Source organism: Cyprinodon tularosa, unplaced genomic scaffold, assembly GCF_016077235.1.
Source record: "Cyprinodon tularosa strain WSP-4 unplaced genomic scaffold, ASM1607723v1 ctg19, whole genome shotgun sequence".
Taxonomy (NCBI): Eukaryota; Metazoa; Chordata; class Actinopteri; order Cyprinodontiformes; family Cyprinodontidae; genus Cyprinodon; species Cyprinodon tularosa.
The window spans coordinates 127444-143369 of NW_024038678.1; the positions used below are offsets into that span (position 1 = coordinate 127444).

The 15926-nt window shown below is 37.0% G+C and overlaps 1 protein-coding gene across 1 annotated transcript in view; it reads left to right on the top strand.

Annotated features, from left to right (window-relative positions):
* Positions 1 to 2998: 2998 nt before the first annotated feature.
* LOC119782249 (neural cell adhesion molecule L1-like protein) overlaps positions 2999 to 15926 on the top strand; it is an 81554-nt gene continuing 68626 nt past the window's right edge. The window contains exon 1 of the mRNA XM_038283136.1: positions 2999 to 3295. The gene's annotated coding sequence lies outside the window, so the exon portion shown is untranslated. The remainder of the gene's footprint in view (positions 3296 to 15926) is intronic.

Genomic DNA, 15926 nt, shown 5'->3' on the forward strand with positions numbered 1-15926 from the left:
TTACACCAATCATCACAACTCTGTGTTCACTGCTGCTTTGCTATAATTGGACCGAATGCTCGTTGTAGTGGTCTCCAGTCACATCTGAACTTTAGGTAGGCATGAACAATGCAATAGTTAATTGTTTGGTTCATTTTCCTTTTGAAGGAAGTAAATAAAAATTTTAGTAAATGTCTGCTTAGAAATGAAAAGCAAAAAGAGAGGAGTACACATTTTACAACTCATGAAATGGCTATTACATTGCATGGCTGGCACAGTGGCAAGCGCTGTTGGCTTAAAGGAAGAAGCTCCTGGTTATGACACCTTGTCTAAGTTCTCTCTTCCCAAGCTTGCGTGAGTACTCTTCAGGTACTGCTTTGCCTCCCACAGTCTACAACATGACTCATAGGTTAACTGGGCTCACTAAAATGCCCTTGGGGCCGAGCATGTCCCTGCATAGCTGTTTCCATGTTACCTGGGTGTTCCTAATTTCTCATCCAATGACCACTATAGGTAAAAATGGGTGGATAAGTTACACCTGTAACCAATAAAGTGATGACTGAATTTCCCTTAGCACAAAACTGACCATACTTTATGTGGATATCATGACCAAAACACAGAACTGTCATAAATGTAAGGTGGAGGGACAAGAAAAGTTTCAAAATTCATGGTAGTGTGCATTTATTTAGCTTTTTTTCACCCTAAATACAATCTAATGCAACCAGTGGGCGTTGGAAAAGCAACGCCCACTGGTTGCAGTCTAACTTCAGTGTAAGGCAGTGAGCGGCTGCATCTCTCTCAAACAGGGGAGGCTCAGTGGTGTTAATCAAATCCAAACATCACACATTGCAATAACAAATGTTGAAACACATAAAACACATCCCTACAACAGGGGAACAGAAACCATGGCAGGAGTTAAGCATAGATGAGTGTTCTGACTGAATGATCACTTTCCCTACCGACTCGAGAGGAAAACCTCCTCACTGTCTGGTCACTGTCAGTCAAAAACTCTAAAGTACCGTTTCGTCCATCAGGATTGAGTAGCCGCCTTCACGACCCGCCCCTGCTCCATAGACCCTCTAAGAAGTTGGGCCTCACTGGAAGTGATGTATTTTGGCGTACCTCTACTTTCTCGCTGCTTACCTCAATAGGCACAATCCTCAACAGGGATTTCGCATATAGATGGAAAGGCAGTGTCCTGCTGCTCTAGAGGGGAGGGGAGATTGTGTCCAAGAGCAGAATAAACAGCTGATTAATAAGCAACATTCTCATGAAATCAGGGGCATTTTAGTGCATGTCTAATACAGTTTAACTAAGTACATTTATGAAGTTTTGGCATAAATATCTATATCTACTGTATCTATCTATCTATATCTATATATATCTATATAGATATATATATCTATATATATCTATATATATCTATATATATATATATATATATATATATATATATATATATATAGATATATATATATAGATATATATATATATATATATATATATATATATATATATATAGATATATATATATTTTAAAACCAACACAGCAGATAGTTCAGGGATATAAATCAGTTTTCCAAGCTTTGAACATCTTAGCACTGTTCAAACAAGTATAACAAACACCCCATATATGGCCTTGTACCAAAGCTCACAAGCTGGGAAACAAGTTAATAATCAGAGAAATAGGCGAAGGATAATTTAAGATATATATCTCAGGTTGGAGAAATGATTCACAGGACAACAATTAGTTGTGTAATTCACAAATCTGGCCTTTTTTCAAACAATGCCAAGATATAAGCACTTGTTGAAAAGGAGTCAAAGATTTTTGCCAACAATTTGTCATGTAGTGAAGGTAAAAGAAAAATGTGGACTAAGGGTCTTAGGTTAGATATAGTACAATGTAATTTCCGTTTTGGGAAAGCCCCAGTCACACTTAATCTACGCAATTCTGAAAAAACACTGCTGGTTGGAGTGTGATAGGGAAGCTAAGAAACCACGACAATAATATTAGAAAACCTGATAGGGGATGGGAAAGGAACGGTAACATTGTACCTAAACTAAAAGCTGGAGCTACAGTGGAACAGTTTAGATCAAAGCACAATTAATTGTTCTAGACTTGAATCCCAACAAAAATATGTGGCAAGACTTGCCCACAGAGAATTCTTATCTAATCTGACTGAATCTGAGCTTGTTTCAATTTCTAGGTATATATAGGGTTTACCAGAGACACAAAGGTGTTTCCATAAAACATTGACTCACGTGATTTGAATTTAATGGAACAGATTAAGGGGTATGTTCATGCTGAATCACAGTGCTTAGATGGAAATGTCACAGGCATCTTTACAGCATGGTTATGTCATCTAGAAACAGACTTGACATGTTTATTATACAAGGTGTGGTATTAAATGCTGATACTTGGCCTCTGTTAGTTTAACCCCATTAGTGCCATAATGACCCAACCCCCTTTAGACCTAATTTTCTTGGTGTTCACTTTAAAGTATGATCCATTCACACATAAAAGCATTTCTTTCTGCTAAAACGTGTGACTCTCAATACTCTTGAGAGTATATGTCAGGTTTCAGTGAGTTAAACACACCAGGCACTTTTTCACTTTTGTTCATCGGAAATGGTTTACTCCGGCTTGTGGAGATGACGCATGTTTGCGTAAATCCAGATGGGTGTGGACTATACTGTAGAGTGCAAACAGAGGCACCTGCTTCTACCTTTATTTAATATGACGCAACATGTAGTAAAGGTATAGTGCCAATTGAAAATAACATGATCATGTGGAAATTCATTTGCATTTAAAGAAAACAGGATGTCATTCTGGTCATCATTAATATCACAGAGATCCATAACCTGCTTGCATTCTTTCCTATAGAGCCACACACAGGTAGCACTTAAGGTAACATAAAAAGGTAAGATGTGCTTGAGGGCACAGGAATGACGCTGCTTGTACGCACAGGTTCGCAGCGCAAAAAAAAAAAAAAAATATGTAAGCACATTTTACTCGAAGCCAGAACATACAGATCATGTTCTGTGACAGGAGGCATTCAGCACACAGAGTCGCTCCTTGTCCTTTGACCTCAGACGCTTCCAAAATAGAGGAACAACCTTGCGGAGGCTTGAGACGACGGGGCAGTTGTTGACAGCGCACTTTTGCCTGTCACTCAGAAGAGGTTATAAAACTCGTGGTAAGGTTTACTAGAGAGTGACGATTGTGAAGTTTTCTATTGCGAAGTGGACTTTTTCTTTCCTAAACATCTCTCCAGAAGCCTCAAGAGCTCATGATTTAAGGTTACTCTTTTAATGGGTGAGTTCACTATTTTCTATTTTCTTATCAATCTTTGAGTCATTTCTGATGCAAAACCTTGACGTTTATATTCAGCATTAAAGAATGCCAAGTCAAAAACATTCAACGATTAGTGTTGCAGTCAAAGGCAGGAATTTGAGATGTAATGTGCAGATTGTGGATTCAGAAATGTAAATCAATACACACACCACAGAAGATTAGATTTAATTCTGTCCTTAGCTTCCATGGCATTTGCAGTGGAACATTTTTTCAAAAACGTTTTAAAGAGCATTAGTTATTGAATTTAGCATAAGTTAAATGAGCTGGGGCACAACAGCCAAAGCTGCTTAGGGCTCGGTGCTGGACTTCATGGGGACCACAAGAGAGACTGATTTCACATAATCAGTTTAAAAATTCACCAGTTGCACATACCTTGCAAAACATTGAGTCATGTTAAAAGATTTAGAATTTAAAGCAAACTTAACCATTTTTCTGAAGGTGTCTGAGCTGGGGCACTTTCAAGATCACGCATGACTCACTGTGACCAATTTGTAAAAAAAGAAGAAAAAAAAAGAGAAATATAAAATACCAAAGCCATTTTAGTAATATGACAAAGTGAATTTCTTTAAATAACTTGACATTGAACAAAAAACGGGATTTATTTTTATGCACTTCACATTGGTTTTGCAAACATTTCTAAACTTCATAAGTGTAGAAGTTTATGCAAACTAATCAAAACTGTATCAAGAGCTGATTAAAACGCTAAAAAAACAGGACCGAGAATTGTTGGGAATTCATTATCAAAAATGAACAGACTGATCAAGTGATATGATAAGCCACTCTTTTATTGATGTGAAAAAAAATTGAATACATTTTTTTAGCATATTTTTTTTGTCTCAGATTGTTAAATGTTTCAGATCAAACAGAAATTCTCCACCTCCTGGTCTGGTTTGAAAAAGCAATTACACCCTAAACCTTTCAGCTGGTTGTGCCCCTCCTGACATCAAGTCTAGGCAATAAATTTAAAGAAGTTTTTGTGCAGATTTGAAGGCCTTTTGGGATACTCTTTTCAAATTTGTTTTTCATTCCGCCACACCGAAAGATGTCGTAGCATGGACAACCTGTTTAAGGTCAAGCAACGGTATCTCGAATGGATTTATGTCCAGATATGAACTAGTCCACTCCAAAACTTTTTTTTTTTTTTGAGTGCGCTTAAGGTCACAAATTAATGACTGGACATTCAGGACTTTCCTCCAGAGAAAAAAATGTTGTCTTTCCTTTATTAAGCCTCCTACGTCCTCAAGCTGTAAAACTCCCACATCCCCCACCGTTTGGTGGTTATTTTGATATCTATTTGTGAAATGCTGTTCAGACATATAAAGAGGCGCATCATCAGATATATTTTATATATTCCTCAGATGGGGCTCTTTTAATGAAATGTAACTATTGCCAAACTTCTCTTATTGTGAAATTCTAAACACAGACATCTAAATATTAAGGTCTTCATCGGTTTAGATGTTATTCTTTGTTATGTTTTGGCCTTCTGTGTTTTTCCATGTTCTTGGGCAGAGTTGGTTTAGATAGTCACTCTTCCCTTACTAATAAAGTTATTCTTTGAAAAACATATTTTTATTATTTATGTAATTATAATGTATGATTTTTTACTTTCTACCATGACCAAGATCTTAACCCCTCTAGATCCTGAACTATGTTTAATTGGGCATTATGTTAAAATGGAACCTCTGAACAAATACCAATCTATATTTTTTGGAATAGCTCTTGCAGTGGCTAGAAAATGTATTGCCCTTACATGGAAGTCCGATTACCCTGCCTTTATCCAAATGGTACATAGAAATGAACAGTTTTGTGCAGTTAGAAAAAAATAACATACAGCCTCAGGAAATCATAGAAAACTTTTCTAAAAATCTGGAAACCTTATTTGGACCATGTAGGTGTAAATGTGTAAGCTAACTGGACTTACTGTGTCAATTAGAGCCTCTTTATTTTTGAGCGAGCAAGGGAGGGGATGGAGGCTCTAGTATTTGTATATGTGCATTTGTTTGAGTTTTTGTATGAAAATTAAAAATGAAAATAAAATATTAATATATAAAATATTACATTTTTGGGGTTTTTCGCATTCAGATGCAAATCATGAAAAACATACTTGTATTTAGTTATTTTTCAATGGCTTTGACTATAAACAGAGAGATGTAAGTTTACTGTAAACATTTAGTTTGTCTAATCCAAACCATTTTTAATAACAGAGTCAAACACAAAAAGCATCTCGCATTTACAGTACCAACAGTATGCTTTCACTTAAAGTTTTACTACTGAAAGTCGGACTTCATGGGAGTACCACTTTACTGCTCCGTCACTTTGGGAGTGAACGGGAGTGCTGGTGGTTTAGGTAAAAAAAATATTGGGTCAGGCTGTTCAGCTGACGCTTTGATCAAAATAGGTCGAGTCTCTTACTGTGGGTGACCCAGCTTAACTCAAATGCGATAATTGCAGGGAATCTTGCCCCCCTGCTGTGATGTTTAGTTTGAGCTTTCAGCAGATTAATAGAGAGGATAGCAGGCTGTCACATGAGATCAGGATAAACCCTGATACGCATCCTGTGCTGGGTTCGTTGGGAGATCCCTTTCACATTCCACAGGCAGGGTCATGTTGTGTCAGAGTAAAAGAAAATTGTGCAAAGAGGGTGCAAAACTAAAACATTTTTAGTGACGTGATTGAAAAGTTGGACAGTGTACTGTGAACTTACTACTTTAACCAAAAAACTACAATCAGGTATAAATCTTATGTTTCATTAAATTAATATATTGCATATTCAATTAGCCATCATTTTTTTTCTCTTTATCTTATTCCATAAAAGAGGTTATGGATTAAGATAAAGAATTATGATTTGAAAATACATTTTCAAGTTGCAGTATTTAAAAATTGATTAATAAATAAAATTCATGATTCTTGGATATTTCAGTTTAAAATACACAATTACTTTTCATTTTTTCTAATGATATAATTCAAATGTGAAGTAGCTGTTTTTCTTTTCAGATAAGTAAAGATGGAGGTGTTGTTAAACTATTGGGGAAATGTTGGCTCTGCTTCAGACTTCCTTAGATCTCAATTAAAGCAAGCATGTGTTGAATGTGCTGCAGGTTGTCCTTTCATGAAGGCGTGATGGCACATCTTTAGGGTTCAGAAGGTGTTTTTGATTTCACATATCATGGCTGCTTTGGAAGCAAAGATTGGAACAGTTCACTTTATGGCCATTATGCACTGCTTGATCAGTATAATGAAAAAAGCTCCTTAATCACATGAATCTAAAGCTCTACAAAATATATAGATGGGGTATCTGCAAAGATCATTTATATTCAAGATTTTGTGGACTTTCATATTTCACTACAATGTAGCCGTGCTCTAGGTTTCAATCATATATTCTGGCTTAAGTCCCTACGTTCTCTGCCTCTGCAATTTTTTAAAATACTTTTGAAACTTGTGGTATTCAAATAATTTGCAGTCCTGTCATAACCAAGGCTGTATAAGTTACAGCTGTTTAAGTGGGAGCAAAATGTTGTAACAAAAATACGGTGGAAAAAGACAGTCCAATATGTTTGATTTATTTGCTCTGTTTCACTATAGCAACTTGGTGCAAAATTGTTGGAATGGGAATTTATTTAGAGATCATGAAACTGAATTACATTATTCTATGCTAATAAAAAAAACAGAGTTTTGTTTTGCCAGTGCTGCTTACAGATTATAAACCATAAACCATTTGCTCTCCAGGGAGAGCTTTGCTAGACATTCTGACAGCTCACTTTTTTCAAAATAAATGACCAAAGAATATCCACATGGAAATGTCAAAGTAGTAATTACCAGATAACACACTGAAGATGCTTGCGGTTTTTCCAAATGTTATAGCTTTACTTGGATCATAAAGCCCTGGGAATTACTCAAACAGTTGGGGTTTTGCCTGTTCAAAGTAAATCCTTTTATCTTATTTATTTATTATTATTATTATTATTTTTTTTTTTTTTTTAGAAAAAACCATATATTCAGGTTGTTTCAAGTGCACACTAATGCAGAGCTGAGTCTTTTGGAACCTGTATTTTCTGTTTCATTACAAGGAGAGAAACGATGAAAAGGAAATCAGAATGTCAGAAGGTGGATTTTGTGAGTGCACCTATCTGGATCAAAAGGATGAATTTTAACTGATTGAATTCACACACGGAGTCAAAACAGTTTTAAAAAAACTGTCTAAGGGGCCATTACACATAGATTTAACCAGTTTCAAGATCACTAGTGTTTTTATCTTTTCATGACAAACTGTCAAGTATACAGATATCAGGCTATTGAACTATCAAAGGTTATTTATATGTGTATCCTCTTTGGAATATTGGAGGAATGATGTAATTGTTATAAATCTTACAGCAAGAAAAGTGATTTAAAGAGAATCTTGCCACGAGCCAAGAAAAAAAGATGTTGCTAAACAAAATATGGAGACAGGTACAGACTGTATGTACAAGGTAATCCTAGGATCAAAAGCTTTTTTGCATTTGGGGGCAATACACAGACATAAAAGTCACTTCATTATATTTGATTCCTTTTTATTTGTATTATACGAGTATAGGTTTTATTGATTTTTTAAGTGAGTATTTTTCATTTTAAATTGGTTAAAAATAGAGGTTAGATAATGTTTCTAAGCATTTGCTTTTGCTCAAACCTGTTAAAGCGCTGAAATTAAAGTTAACTCTTTGTATTACTAAACTGACTGTCTTGCATGTTGGTGGTAGTATCATGCCTTATAGAGGAACCTTTACCATGGGGACTTGAAACATGGATTAAATACAGTATAAGGCTGGCTATGTTCCATGTCCACTTCATCATCCCTTGTAAAATAATCAGCCAGGCTGTTGCACCACAGATCTGCTGGAAATTATCACTAGAATGGAGCTGACTCTTTTGGAACCTGACTAGAATGGGTGCTTTTTTGACAGAACAGGGAATGCATCATTGATGGGGTCTACTTAAATGAGGGGTGATAATGAAAGGCTTAAAATATGTCCACTATCATGTCAATTCACCAGCTAGTCAATATTTTTTGCTAAGGTGTTCAAACAATAATAGAAAAATTTCTTTGGAATAGAATGAAAGACATTTTAAAAATTTAAGTCTCCAGGCTACAGCGTTACATAGACACAGAACTGTAGCACTCGAAACACTATTACCTTCTGATCAGGGCCCCTTTTTGCAAACTCACAGGTGATGCCACAAAATATATAAGAATATATATATTTAAAATGTCTTTCCTATGTGTATACTTATTTCCTGATTTTAACATTTATTAAGAATAATACCTAACATGGTATCAAAATGACCATAGTGAGACTAAACAGCAAAGTTTTCAACAAACTTTTGATGATAGAAACAGCCCATTTTTGTCTGTATATAAAAAAAAAATTCCGAGGATCTCTCAGCTCCCAGGGAGCCATGTGCCCCTACTTTGTAAACACTCAGACTTACTTAAATGATTGCATCTAAAAGTAAAACTATCAAAGTTTACACTTTAACAGTGAAAGTTTGCACTGCAATAGTGTAAAACTGTACACTATTAAAGTTCTCTGTCAAAGATTTTATTTTGAGCATATTTATGTATATGCTTACAGAGAACATATTTAATCAGAGGTAATTATACATTTTAAAAATTTGTGGAGCTTGTAAATACGTGTTTCCACATTTAAGCGTGGGAAAAAAAAGTCAATAACATGGAAAAACACTCATGCTATCTCAGTAAATCATCTTGGGTTAGTTTTCCAGTGATCCTACAACTACAGACAGGTAGAGGAAGCATATGTTGCGACATGCTAGGCATGTTTTCTCCACTGCGGTTCTCTGCCTGTTAAAGACATTTTGAGCTTACTGCCCCTCAGCAACTTATGTAATTGTATAATTGGTGCATGCTGCTGCAATGCTCTGTTAAACCCTAAATTTGAAGGGGTGAAGAGCTAACAAATACACCCCCTCAATCCCATTGCATAGTGAACATTCCATTATCATTTTGAAAAACACATGTTCACAGACATTTTTATTTTATTTATTACAACTGATGGAAGTACATCTCCTAATATAATAAATGTGTTTTGACAGAATGGAGTATATTTAGCTGCTGTCAGCATCTGAACAGCTCATTGTTATCCATTAAGATCAGCTCTTGCGGTGTAAGAGCCTTACCATGCAGGGGGTGAGTCTTTCAGCCACTTAATCAGTGCTGTGCTGGAAAGAGCAAAACTCCATAATAGTCACTTATACTCATGAAACCTGTGGTATCAACATGAAAAACAACTGCATGGAGTATCAGAGCATAGCCTAAAAATGAAATCTAATGGCAAAGAAAGTTGATTGGGTAACAATTTTGGTTTGGAAAGCTCTTATGTACTGTAATTTAAGAATTTTCATGCGATGCATTCATTTGATTTTAGTTTAAAAAAATTGTTTATGTAGCCTACACAGTTGGAAAAGATTCTAATTAGAAAAAGACAGAAAAAAAGAGTAAAATAAGAAGACACAAAATCAAAGAAAGCAGTTGGCTTCCTTGTACAGACTCCCTCATTATTGCCTGGCTGGGAAGTGCAAAATTTGAACACATACAGAGGTCTAAACCCCAGCAAATTTGCCAATATGCATGTTTTAACTGTAATGTCCCTCACAAATCACAGCACATTATGTGCTTGTTAAATTGAATGCAGGGGAGCTTTTAAGTGGATGGCAAAGGCTCCAAATTATCTTTCACTCCCTGCAGAGAAGAAGCAGTAAGTGTTTGCTTTTCTCTGTGAAAGCGCAATAATCACACATTTTACATATCAGTGGTTTAGTAGTAAGCCTTCATGTGGATTAGCTTTTTAAATGCTCTTTAGGATGGTAATCTGACAGTACTGCTTACATGAATAAATGTAACAGTCTTAGTGATGAGCAATCTGTTCTTAAAAATGAATGTGATAACTGTCAGACACATCATACCTATTTTGTCTTATTTTAATTGTGTCACAAGGACATAGGATTTTGTTTTCTTTTATGTTTTGGACCCAGTAAGCAGATGTACTCTATCTATTGTGTTTTTCAATAAATCATTGGGCTAATTTCCCCCTTGATAGCTGTCAAATACCAAAAAATACAAACGATCCCACCGGTATTGGATTCTTCAAACATTCATATTTATTTTGTGCCATTTTATTCTAAGTTAGTTAAATAATAGACTTATTTTGGCAGTGATTGTATGTATAACCCTTAGAAACTAACCTGTACTGTAATATTTTACAAATCACAAAGAGTGTGCTTTTAGAATAAGGCTAGGTTAGCTGCCTTGTCCTGACCACCCCCCTACTAACCTAAAATTGGTATAGTTCTACTGGTTTCATGTGTTTTTGGGGAAGTTTTTACATTCTTCCCTGCAGAAGACATAACATACAATCAGGTTAAATGGGCATAACTCCAACTCCCTACCTATAGAGATTGACCAATACATTTGCCGGCTGATATTTTTGACTGATATCAGTGTTTTTTTTCCTTGCATCACTTGATACAGTATGTGCACATTTCAGCAGATTCATTAGTGCATTCTGCAGCAATACCTTGAGATCAGGTGAAAGACATTCATTGATGCTCCATCCAATTGCTGTCCTTTGCTAATGTTTTATTTGGTTTGTAAATGAATTGTCCATTTTTTGTTAAAACTGAAACTTGTAGCTGTAACATTTGTTATCAGTGGGCCATTTTTGTTTTGTAAGTTTAGAAATAAGCAGCTATACCGATCATTAGATTCAGCCCTTAGGTATCATAATATTTTAGGGGATGGTTAGACTGATGTCAAAATCATAAGTATCAACATTGGCCTCAAAAAGACTAAATTTAACATCTAACACATCAAACCACTACCTCACCGTTGTTCCTCACCTACTACACTTAACGTTAAAGTAAATCCACCTGTATATAAGCCATCTGGATTGTACATATGTCACCTCAAACCTCTGTGCTACTACCTTGTATTATTTTTTTTTTATCTTTTTATTTTTTATTTCTTAATTTTATTTTATTTTGTTTATCATTGAGTGCAATACATGTACACTTGCACCGTAATCCTTATTTATCTGGATATACTGTATATACCTGGATATACTGTATATATATATATATATATATATATATATATATATATATATATATATATATATATATATATATATATATATATATATATATAGTCTATTCTTCTTAATGCACCTTTTTCCTCCTTGTTTGCACCTTCTTTAATTACTATGCCAATATGTGACGAGTGAATTTCTCCGCTGTGAAATCAGTAAAGCTCATCTAATCTAATCTAATCTAATCTTGTTTTTACTTGTCAGTGTGCTTGAGATTATTATGTTGCAAAATGGACAATCAATTTTTCTCGTTGAATATTTTTATATTTGGCTGTGGTCATCTCAATCTCTTTCCACACCAGCCAGTAAAAGATCCTCATTTACCGTATTTTCACGACTATAAGGCGCACTTAAACGTCTTTTTTTCCCCTCAAAATGTGCGGTGCGCCCTATGGTGCGGTGCGCCCTATGTGTGTTGTAACTGCGACTTTTGAGACCACCTCATTGAGGAGATGATGAAAGAGTGGCTGAATGTAAGGAGACCAGGTGTTTTTTTTTCCACTCATCACCATTAATATGTAACTCCATGCGTGCCCATCTCACAGCTGATGTGAAAAACATGGGGAAACAAATTAACCCTGTGCTCGCTGTTCAACCGCTCGACATCGGTGTGAACCGGACCCAGCAGGTGCAGCAGAAGCAGCGAGTTTACATGCAAAGTCAATGGTTGACGCGCGTATAGGTGCAGCAAAAGGTCCTGCAGCGCGTTTTGAGCCGCAGGTGCAGCACGTCGGGATCGTTTAAGCATCTGACGCACCGCCAACGCGCTGCTGCTGCTCGAGATGGAAAATTTTAAGTTTTGCTGCTGGACGCGCCGCATCAACCAATCAGAGAAGCTGATCTGGGAGCTGACAGCGAGACAGACACAGCGCTCTGATGAAAGAGGAGATGATGAAAGCGTGGCTGAGGGAGGTGTAGCCTATGTGAGGAGACCAGGTGCTTTTTTCCACGCATCACCATCGCTGCGTGCCCATCTCACAGCCGATGTGAAAAAAAAGGTGAATCAATGAACGCTGTGCTCGCCGTTATCCCGGGGGTCTGACAAAGGAACTTCAACAGCCCAACATCGGTGTGAAGCGCCCGTTCAAAGTAAGGCTGCGAGCGGCGTGGGAGCGATGGATGACCGACGGAGACCACAGTTTCAGGATAAGTGGAAGGCAGCGCCGGGCAAGTTACGCCACAGTTTGCGGATGGATTGTAGATGCTTGGAATAACGTGTCTGCTGGCTCTGTTCTTCAAGCTTTTGCAAAAGCCGGCATTATTTCAGAGTGACTGACAGCGAAGAAGGGGAAACTGGCATGTCTGATTTAGCGCAGCTGTTTAATTCAGAAACAGAGGATGATGACTTTGATGGGTTTGATTAATACTTTGTAATAAATAGCCTACATGAATAAAGCACAATCATACTCAGTTTTGCTCCCGCTGTATTTTTCTCCCTGAAAACTTAATTCAACAGCAGCCCCGGCGCGTCTCCTCCTCTTCAGCGCGGTGGCTGGCAGGTGTTTTTTCATCTAAATAATCTAAATCTTGCAGCTATATTTGCTGTGATCAGTGGGAATAAAGTAGTTTTAATATGTTTTTAAGTGAGAAAGTCCACCTGAAAACTTCATAATTGCAGTCAGTTCATCCAGATTATCTATTTCTGTCGGAGGCGCTCAGACCCCCACATACCAGCGGTGCACCGACAGTAGAAATCCTTTCGTTCACCGCGGCGGCTGGCAGGTGTTTTTCATCTAAATAATTGAAACTGCAGGCACCAGGATACCGGTAATAAAAGCGAACATATTCTGTCGGCAGGTTTCAGGATTTTAAGTTAATTTAGGAGTGACCACAGCGCTGTGTCATCTGCGATGTGTCTGTCTCACGGCCAGCTGCCAGGTTTGATTAATACTTTGTAATAAATACATGAATAAAGCACAGTCATACTCAGTTTTGCCCCCGCTGTATTTTTAAATACGCAGTAGAGGTATTTAAAGGTAGTAGAGGACATGTACCTGTATATAAAAAACGCGCCCTATAGTCCGGTGCGCCTTATGTGTGTGTTAAATACAGAAATGGGACACATAACTGAGAGTGCGCCTTTTAGTCCGGTGCGCCTTATGGTCGTGAAAATACGGTACTATGCTGCCACTACTTTGCTTTATTGTATTAATAGAATTATTGATGGGAATGATTAGTGTTTGAGGGTTTTTTTCAGAAAGGGTCCTTGGCAAAAACTAAAATATTTGTTTCATCTCAACAGATCATTTTGTATCCTCTTAGTTACTACCAAGGTTCTTTTTGTGTGGAATCGCCTTTGTCAGTCTACCCCAAAAGAATGGTGGTTGGTGGCATGCAAGAGAGATGATTAATCTTCTGGTTGTCTCTACAAGACATCACAAGAGCTTTGCAATACTGACAACTGGGGTGTCGTGACTGTAGTAGCTTTTAGTCATGTTTTGTTGGGTTATTTCTCAGAGTCCCCTGTGGTGTTTGCATAGTTCTTTGTTTAAAGCTGTTCTGTTTTACTTTAATTAGACCCCAAATTTGCTCACTTTAAAAACACACCGTTAGTATTTAGGATCCCTCCTTGAATTTTAGTTTTATTGCTTAATATGCACACTTCATGTGATCTTCATGTGTTTGAGAGATTTAAAACCTTGCGTTGTGAATTAAATAGAGATAATCAAATAATAATTTAGAGGAGTGGCGGCCTGACATTTTGAATTGAAAAAGCTTCCTGGATGGGAAGCGAAACATCTTCAAACTTGGAAACAAACTCCAGTGGATTTTTTTTTAACCTTTATGAGAAAAATATAAGACACTTCTTTATCGTCTTTCTTTCAGCTTAGAATATGATCTTAAAAAGATGTCCAGTATTTCTCTTAAAACATCCTTCCCACTCATGTCATGATTGCACAGAAGATGACCATGAAAGAGAATCTAACGCTGAGATGTGTGTATTTGCCTGGAGAATTTATTGCTGCACTCTGAGGACACTCAGTCCACATTTGGAATGCCTGGGAGATACTGTATTTACTTCAGACTGCAGGCACTGACACACAGGAACCCACAACTGTTCAACACCATGTTTTAAAATAAAGGCGCCACTGTCAGAAAAACGATTCCCCCAAATCTCATCTGCCTTTTAAAACATGTGTTGACAGATTTGTCATCTTCTGTGTATAATCCTGGAGAGGAGACTGAGGATTTTACACAAAGGCAGACTTTCCAGTAAACAGTACCAGTATAGATACCAGGAACATGGGTTACCATGAAGTCTTGCCTTTCCAGTTTTTCCTAACTTTAAAGAGTAAAGGTCGTCAACAAATGTTGACGAGAGATGCAGAAGGCTCAAAAAACCGAATTCCCTGAATCCCCTCTAACTTGGATAATGCATTTCAACTGTGGTCACTTATGCTTATGCCCCCCACCCCCCCGCCCCTCTGATTGTGCAGATACTTTTAAGCAGGTCTGATGGACAATAGTCTGCATTCCTCATGCTGAGTGAAGAGTATGTTTTTTTTTGGCTCATAAAATGCTTCCCCCTCCCCAGAATTTATTGTACAGTGCCCTCACTGTTAAGCCTTAGGACAAAGGCTCACATTGAGCCAAAAATACAAAAAAAGAGTTGCGAAATCTGTGATCTATCACCTTGGTGATGGTGACAACATGTCCCTTTTACTTAGGCATAAAAGTAAACATCCTCTCTATGTGTGGGAGCCTCTGCTATTTAATCACTGAGTAATTCAAAATTTATTTTGGTTTGTCACACAATCAAAAGTCATTCAAGAGGTTTGATGAAATGTCATGATAGATTTCTTTGTTGAAGATAAAGATGCTATTATGATACATAGTTGAGTTCTTCATGTCCCTGCTTGCTGGGATTTGCTGTTCTCTTCCCAAAGCTGATAAGGAACACAACTCGGCTCCTACATCAATAAGGTTTCTGCCCTGATATGGTCAATTTCTAAAGTAGAGGGCTCTTCAAAAATATGAATACCTCTAGATATTCTTCTCTCATTGCCATTCTACAAGTACTAACCTTAATGATTCACACAGAGTAGCACAGTAGTTGTAGTAAATTACGACAACGTAAGAAAAACAGGACATGAATTTTAAGTAAAAATAATAAAAAACTGTGGCCTGCCTTTGTTTTCAATAACTTCTTTATAGGCATCTAGGTTTGGTAGAAAACATTGGTGAACAGACAAAACCTGAAGAATCAAAAAGCTATTTGATAAGGTGGAGCTATTGGGTAGAAAAGGTTCACGTAGACATCTATGTATGTGGAAAAGCAGTGTTACAATAAAACAAGTAAAGCACTACTCTGGGTCAACTGTGTCTCTCATATCACATTGACAAAAAAGGCAGTTAACCTAACACGTTGTCAGAAGAAAGAACATGAAGATGAATGAACAGGACGCTTTAAAGCTGTTATGACCCAGTTAGCAGCGCCAGACCGGTTACACTTC